At 44.4% G+C, this 8,532-nt stretch overlaps 1 protein-coding gene across 1 annotated transcript in view; it reads left to right on the top strand.

Moving 5' to 3' along the window:
• The first annotated feature begins 5,307 nt into the window (after window positions 1-5,307).
• RALY (RALY heterogeneous nuclear ribonucleoprotein) overlaps window positions 5,308-8,532 on the top strand; it is a 62,204-nt gene continuing 58,979 nt past the window's right edge. Inside the window, exon 1 of the mRNA XM_008067620.2 lies at window positions 5,308-5,349. The gene's annotated coding sequence lies outside the window, so the exon portion shown is untranslated. The remainder of the gene's footprint in view (window positions 5,350-8,532) is intronic.

Genomic DNA, 8,532 nt, shown 5'->3' on the forward strand with positions numbered 1-8,532 from the left:
GAAGCCTGAGGAGTCAACTGTCAAACCAGTAAACAAACTGCGTCTTATTGTAATGCAGTGTCATCCCTTGCTAATACTTGTGACTGTGGTTCTTGCCTTGGTTTTTGCTGTAGGTTTGGCAATGGCTGCTCCAGATGGCTGGACCCATGGCAAAAAGTTACTAACAGCACATGTACCTATTCAAACCTGGAGTTCCGGAAACTTGTTTGGGTAATGGTTCTCAGCCTTCAGGGGATTCAAAACTCTCATAGGGATCGCATTAGCAATTGTAGGAATATGTCTAATGGTACCCTGCCTAGCCCCTCCAGCCTCATTGAGACCATGGTCGAAAGGAAAATGGCAGCACATGTAATGATGCTATGGCAACATCAGCCCCTAAATCAAGATGATGCTCTTTGACCCTAATGGGGCCCAAACATCAAAGGGGGGAAATGAGGCCGAGGCCCTTCTGGCAATGCAGGAGTAAGGAAAGGGAAAATAAGTCACTTCCTGGTTCTTTGTGGTACTCTTTTTTCATAGGCTTTTCACTTTGGTGGGCTACATGTTCAAACTTTTGGCAGAATCCAATCAGAATGGTGATCTTGTAAGCCAGTTATCAAATAGGGCGTGCAAATGAACCAATTAAAGCCAATCAGTGTGTAACATGTAATGCTAACTGCAGCTTCAAGCTACAAAATATCCAACCAAATGAATAATGCCAAACTGTAACCTTATAAGGGAGACAGAGGTTACCGTGTAAAGAAATAGTATATAAGGCAATGCCTCACTGCATTCAGGTCTCAGCCTTTGGATGCAAGTCCACTGAGCCAGTGCCGGCACGAGTAAATCCTGCTTCCTGGCAAGACACCTCAGTGTCCTGTCTCTCCCCCTACAATGGGGTCTCCGGTGTGTTAGGTCAGGCCTGCTGAGGGTGTGGGTGACTGGTGTGTGATCCGATGCTGCAGGAAAGATGCAAAGAATTGCACAGAAGTTAGATTGGAAAATATAGCTTATTTAGAAAGTAAATTGGAAAGAAAGAGGAGATTCACCTCCCCAAGGTAGGGAAGGAGCCTAAGCCAAGAAACATGGTGACAACCATAGCCCAAAGAGCACATGGTCACACCAGGGTCTAGTAAGGTACTAGCCGTAATGACCACAATGGCCTGGCAATGGCAACTGGTTGCTCGTGGTTGATTCTATTAATCCTTCCCTTTGATGGAGAAAATTCGAAGGGACAGGTGAGTGCAGGTGCTAATGTCAGGTGATGGACTGCAGGCAGATGGGTGGGTTAGTCACATGATTGTTGCCACGGTGGGGTCTGTCTGTGTCATGAAGGTCATGAAGGGCTGATTAGGTTAACTTGGGGATTTGAGCCAGGAGGGGTTTTTTTCTGCAAGCGACCTGTCAGACAGTTTCAATTCACTAGTTCTTGACTAAAAGGTGGTCTTATTATCATTGCTATGGCTTTGGCCAGCCAAGGGGTGATCTTTGACCTTTCACCTTTGACAAGGAACATGAAAGTTTCCTAGGATTATTATGCTAAGCCATGAATTGAAAGGTTGGGCTGTTGGGCTGTCCTTGTCTTGCATCTGATGGAGATTTGCTGAGGGGGTAGGGTTGGCTGCCTCTTGGCCTGCAATACAATGTAATTTTAAAATGTCTGGGACTGGGTTCAGTGCCTCAGCCTGTAATTCCAGCACTTTGGGAGGCCGAGGTGAGTGAATTGCCTGAGCCCATGGGTTCGAGACCAGCCAGGCAATTTGGCGAGACCTTGTCTCTACAATAAATACAAAATTAGCCAGGCGTGGTAGCACATACCTGTAGTTCCAACTACTTGGAAGGCTGAGGCAGAAGGACCGCCAGAGCCCAGCCGGTCGATGCTGGGGTGGCCCTGAGTGAGCCACTGCACTCCAGCCTAAGCAACAGAGGGAGACTCCAACTCAAAAAAAAAAAAAAGAGACGTCTGAACGTCTCCTAAAACATGCCTATTGGAAATTTATGTTATCTATGTCTAACATGTGCTAGATTCAAAGTGTGTCAGGGTAAAGTCTAAGCAAAAATAGTTGTACTGAGGCAAAAAGACTATGCTAAATTAAGTTTATTCTAAGTTTCTATAGGTACCTCCTTTCATTACCACCTCTTGCCATTTTAAAAGTATTCTTATGTGGACCTGGGAACAGGGACGAAGGTCAGGGTTCTGTAGCTACTTCGTGCTGAACATGGGGCATAGAGCTGTCCCTACTTGTCTAGAGCAAGAGGAGGGGATGAGAGGACAAAAGCCCGTGGAGTTGTTAAGTATCCTTGGTATCTGTATACAAAGCACTGTGTACAGGCATATACTACTAGAATTAACACTACTAGAATTAAGGCCATTATAGCCACTGTTGTAACATATTGAGACTTTAATGTCTGGTAAAATGTATTTATAAGCAGTTACCCCAGTGGGTTTGATGCCCACTACCGAAGTCCAGGCAATTTCCACTGTTGGCATCAGTGAATTTCTGAGTCCATGTGTGTTTGTTCCCACAGCCTGTCTTAAAGTTTCTTCACAATGATTGATATGCTAGAGGGTGAAGTCCAGGTAACTTCTATTCCAGAGAGATGGGAGACTGACATTTCTCCACTTTTGATGAGAGGAGTGGGATCGTACTGACCTTTTTGACAGAAAAATATTACCTTAAAGTTTAACAAAAGTAATAATACTTTAAAACAAAAAAAGTCATTGTGTTATCCATCTTACATTAGATTAGTAATCCTTGTGCCTTGAAGCAGATTTTTTTTTCTTTTTCTTTCTTTTTTTTTTTTTTTTTTGAGTTAGAGACTCACTCTGTTGCCCAGGCTGGAGTGTAATGGCATGCTCACAGCCACCGCAGCCTCAACCAACTGGGCTCAGATGATCCTTCTGCCTCAGCCTTCCAAGTAACTGGTACTACAGGCACATACCACCACACCCAGCTAATTATTTATTTGTTGTAGAGATGAGGTCTCACCAAGCTGCCCAGGCTGGTCTTCAACCTGTAAACCCCAGGCAGTCCTCTCACCTTGCCATTTTAAAAGTATTCTTTTGTGTACCTGGGAACAGGGACGAACAGCAAGTTTTTTTTTTTGCAGAGGATCCTGGACCCCAGCAATGTGCTTCTCAAAGCCATGCGAAAAGGAAAAAAAAAGAGAGCGGCCTCTCAGAGTGGCTTCCAGGACCTCCCTTCTGACCAGATAAATAATAGGACTTACTGGAGATGTTACTTTGTACTGGACAAGGCTGAGGTGACAGGGAGAGGTCCATTCAGTGTAGCTCATCATGGGTGATAAGAGTAAGAGCAAGTTGCAGAGAAAAGATAGCCAAGCCCCTTATCTCTCCACAGAGAGACTAGGGTTCAAAAACAGAGTGAGAGAGAGACAGTGACATGTCTTGGTAGAGGAGGAAAATGAGAGAGAGTGTGAGAGTGGAGCAAATCTCGGTGGGAAAGTAGAATGAGAGACAGCAAGACTGTGATATATCTCCGTGGAAGAGGAGAATGAGAGAGAGCAAAAGAGCGACAGATCTCGGTGGAACTTCCAAAAAATGGTAGATCTTGGTGGGACCTCCAAAAGTGTTGGGTTACATTTCGGTGGAATCTCCAGAAATGTTAGGGTCACACTCCCAGTGGGGCCTCCAAAATGTTAGGTCAGGTCCACTGGGGGTGTGGGTGTCTGATGTGCCACATAAAAGATGCAAAGATTTACGCAGAAATTAGATTGGAAAATATAGCTTATTTAGAAAGCAAATTAAAGAGAGAAAAAAGGAGATTCACCTCACCAAGGTAGAAAAGGGGGCTAAAGCCAGAAAACATGGCAGCAGCCATAGCTCAAAGAGCACATGGCCACACCAGTGTCTAGTAAGGTAATAGCTGCAGGGGGCTGGCAATGGCAACTGGTTGCTCCTGGTTGAGTCCTTTTAACCCTTCCCTTTAATGGGGAAAGGTTATTAAGGCAATTGGGTGGTGGTCTGCTCCACATCATCACAAAGGGGCAGGTAAGTGCAGGTGCTAATGTCAGGTGATGGACAGCAGGCAGATGGGTGGGTTAGTCACAAGATTGCTGCCATGGTGGTAAGGTCTATCTGTCATGAAGGTCACAAAGGGCTAATTTGGAGATTTGGGCCTGGAGGGGTATTTCCTGCAAGAGACTTGTCAGACATTTTCAATTCACAAGCTCTTTGATTAAAAGGTGGTCTTATTATCATTTCTGTGGCTTTGGTCAGCCCAGGGGTAATCTTTGACCTTCTCCTCTGACAAGAAATCTACAAGTCTCTTAGAGATTATTATGCTAAACCGTAAAGTGAAAGGTTGAACTGTTGGGCTGTCCTGGTCTTACATCTGATGGAGATTTGTGAGGGGATGGGAAAGGCTGCCACTTGGCCTGAAATAAAATGTAATTTTAAAATGTCTGAACGCCTCCTAAAGTCTGCCTATTGAAAATTTATTTTATCTATGTCTAACCTGTGGTTGATTTAAAGTGTGAGTGGGGTAAAGTCTAAGCAGAAATGGCTATGTTGAGGCAAAAAGATTATGCTAAGCTAAGTTTATTCTGGGTTTCTATAGGTGCCTCCTTTCACAAAACTACTTTTGAGATAAGGAAACCATTCCTGCAATAGCAACATCAGTCCTTTCATGAGTGCTTTGTCCTCATGACCTAATCACCCCTTAAAGGCCCCTCCTCTCAACACTTGCATTGGGGGTTTTCAACACATGAACTCTGGGGGACACATTCAAACTGTAGCAGTCACCATGGCCATAAAAGGATCCTTAATACCTGATTTGCCCTTATTAGCTGTGTGATCTCAGGCTAGTCACTTTTTAGAAGTTCAAGTGAATATCTTGAGTCGGATGTGGTGACTAAAATACTCATCAATCAAATGTTCCTCATGGTACAGAGCTCTTGTGCCTCTTCTCTATACCTCATACCTCACCCCCAGAGTCTGAAGGCCCTCTGCTGGGAAAAACAGATGTCATAGGAAACCTGGAACATAGTTTGAGTTGAAAAGTTGGGATGGGTAAGCAGAACAGAAGGTTTTGGTCACCCACTGATGTTGTGGGTAGAAGGGCTCATGATACTTTGAAGACACTCTGTACCCTTCCCCTCCGTACCTGCTGACACTTGTTCTGACCAGATTGAACCTGTTTTGCTCTTCAGCTGCCAGAGCACATAAGGCCTCTACAAAACCAAAGGCTGGATTTATTCCTCAGTCACCTTTCCTAGCCAGAAACTGCATAATTATCACGTGGCATCCCTGCCACTATACTGAGTCTTCTGTGCCTTACTTCCTTTTTCCTATAGCATTGTGCATCTCCCTGTAGGATGGAAAAAGCACTCTACAGGGAGACCACAGTGGTGGGTTCCAAACTCGTCTCTGCATTCAGCGTACTTTGTGACCCTAGTCAATTCATTTTGTGTCTCTGGCCCTTTGGTAGGCTTCAGTACAGATAGCCTCAGCCATTTTTGGGAATTTGGAATTTCTTCTCCAAAACCTCAACTTCATAGTACAGCCTTTTCCCAAAGTTCCCCCCTCCTTTCATTCTAGATACTAGTGTATGCCCACATGTCAATTGCTTGAAATTTACTACCTCCACCTGTTAGGAGAGGAATCATGTCTCTGTTTCTATTGGTAGGATTCCAGGAACTGGCAGTTGATCTGATTGCTAGAGTGAAACAGACCCTGACAGGTCAGGTCCAGGTGACCCTGGAAATTCAGCAAGGCATCATGTTTCCAGGATGGGCTGTCTAGTTCAGTGCAGGCAATCATTTGGCCCCAGGCATCCAAGATACGGCAGAGGAAGAAGGACCAGATGCTGATCTAGGTAGTTTACATACTTTTTTCCCCCCTCATTCTCACAACACTGAGCTAGGTGATCTTATCACCATTTTCTAGATGTGAGAACTTAATTTTTAGGGAATATCATTCAGTAGACAGTGACTGATTCATTTGAGGATACAGGAAAACAAAATATTTCTTGCTTCTAAGTAGGGAAGAGTGATAGAACAGACAGACAAAACAGTGATCAAAGCACTAAGGTTACCCACTTTTGGTTGCAGAGCCAGAACTTTTTGCATGCTACCTTCTTTGCAGAATGGTGAGGAGAGCGGCAAACCCAAGTAGATGACAAGACTGGCAGGCAACTTCTGGAGAATGGCCATTGGTGTGCAGTCCTAGTCTTGGATTCAGAGCTGGGCTTTAGTCCTAGGAGGGGCCTGAGGTCTTAGGTGACTAAGGCAGGATCTCTATATGAACCTGAACCCATTTATAGAACAAAGCACCTGATTTTGTGTCTTCTAGAAGGTGAAGCCTTGTGGTCAGCACTAACTGTACCCTGGAGTGCCACAAGAGCCCCACAATGAGTCTATGGTATAAGAATAACAGGGAGGAAGGGTTGATAGCCAGGCCTAATGGGTAGAGGATGGGAGTTAGGGCTAAGTCTGTTTTAAGTATTTCCTGCCTTTAGTTAGAATTAGTCTGAGAACTGGATTTGAGTTGCTGAATCCCACTTGAATTAATAGCACTAGGATAGGCAGTGAGGGGCAAGGTAAGGCAAGGGACTTTAAAGGATGATGGGAGCCAATCTTCAGGTTAAAAAATAAGCCTTGTTAGATTCTACAAATTACTTCAGCTTTAAAGTCAGAATAGTTTTCTTCTTAGCACAGCATTTGCAAGTGCTGGCTCCTTTTCCTGGAGACCCTTCCTTCCCTTTTCTCTAACCATGGCTAGCCAGGCAGACCATGGCTGACTAGCTTTGGGCTATAGCATCCTTCAGTCCTGCTCTGCCCCTCTTCTGTAAAAACCCTTGATAGTGCTAGGTTCAATTCTTCATCTGTGAACTAAAGGGATTGGACTAGCAGACTGAGGCCCTAATATTTTGTACTCAAGAGCTCCTTTATCCACCAAACCTGAAGTTCATTCTAAAGGAATATTCCAGACCCTACCCTTGCATATACAGTCTTCACATAACGGAGCTGAGTTCCAACTAAAAGTCTGGATTCTTTTTTTGCCTGACCATGAACTTGTGATTTTAATTTGGGGATAAAATTGACATCCTCTCTCAGATCCTGGCCTTCTACCCTGGAATTAGGCTTCTTGGGCCAAGTCTACATCTGTAGAGCAACACCATGGACTTTTTGAATACGTATTCAAAAACTGATATGTGAGCTTGAAATTTGCAGTTCTAGTCTCCACATTAAGGTCACTTCCAAAGTCATTCTGTACTATATAAAACCTGGGTGATATGGGAAGTACCCTGGTTAGGAGTAAGGAAACTGTTTCTAGCCTTGCTACCAACTTCCCTCTGTGACTTTGGACAGATCCCCTCCCTGCTCTGGTCTTACCATGTTTTCTGTACAATGGAGGGGCTCTTCCAGCTCTGGTCTTATCAGGGACATGAAAACCATCTTCTACACAGTCTCAGCTGCACAAACTACTGTCTGGCCAAAGCTTTGGTGTGTTGGTTACTGATTATAAACCCTTAGATTCTTGCTTCCAGCTCTAGAGGGTGAAGAGGAACCATCCAACTGTCTCATTAGCATGAAGAAAAGAAAACAGTAATTATTTGTGCCTCCCTTGCTAATTCCTATAGGGTTGGTTCTTCTAAGGAGGAGAAGGAAAAAACTGGAAATAGTTTCAGCTGAGGAAGGAGAAATGCTTTAGCTGTCCAGAAAATGCAGAGGCAAGAATGATTGTCTTACATATCTGTTGTATTCTGTGGACATTCCTCTAGGCAGCCTAGAGACCGCCTAGTTTGAGTTTCATCTATTTAGGGCATGCATTATGTTCTCATACATGGACATGGGTTGGGCTCAGGCCCTAATGTCACCTGTCATTAAGAAACCAACTGTCTTCTAAGGCCTCCTTTTTGATAAGCTGGGCATACTGACACCTGTCTTTGTTCGGAAATAGGAGAGGGCTTTACTGAGCCATTTTTTGTCCTGGCTGCATTTTTATTATGTTTTTTAAAGTCATCTTTTAACTCCTACAGCCACACAGCCAGTTTATTATGCCAGGGCACAGGCATCCACCCTGTAGAGATGGGCTAAAGCGTCTAGGTCAGGCATCTTTGTGAGTGCAAGGAGTTGGGTTTAGTAAGGTTTGGTTAAGTAAGCCTTGCAGAAGGGTGGAGGCAGTTTGAGGCCAAGAGTTTAGGGGCAGCTAGAACAGAACCATCAAACAGATTGACAAGCTTATCCCCAAAGAGAGTCTTACTCTCTTTGTGTGGGCAGTTGTGAGCCCTCAAATGCTGATTGTCACAGAAGTGGGTCAGAGGCCACCTTCAGGTGAGCCCTGCCTGAGGGAGTCTGGAACTGTTAGGCTATGATTGTCTCCCGTACCTGCTCACTCCTGTTTTGGTTGCCACCCCAGAGGACTTGAGAACCCAACTGCCCTTTTTCTTCTTTTCCCTTAAGGAAGATTCCATTTCAGCAACATCACTTTTATCTAGTCTTCCTGCAGGCTTACTTTAAATAGAAAGGATTCTCTGTAGGGACATGTTATTTTATTTTATTTTATTTTTTGAGTTGGAGTCTCACTCA

Source organism: Carlito syrichta, unplaced genomic scaffold, assembly GCF_000164805.1.
Source record: "Carlito syrichta isolate Samal-C Ts95f unplaced genomic scaffold, Tarsius_syrichta-2.0.1 Scaffold309724, whole genome shotgun sequence".
Classification (NCBI taxonomy): domain Eukaryota; kingdom Metazoa; phylum Chordata; class Mammalia; order Primates; family Tarsiidae; genus Carlito; species Carlito syrichta.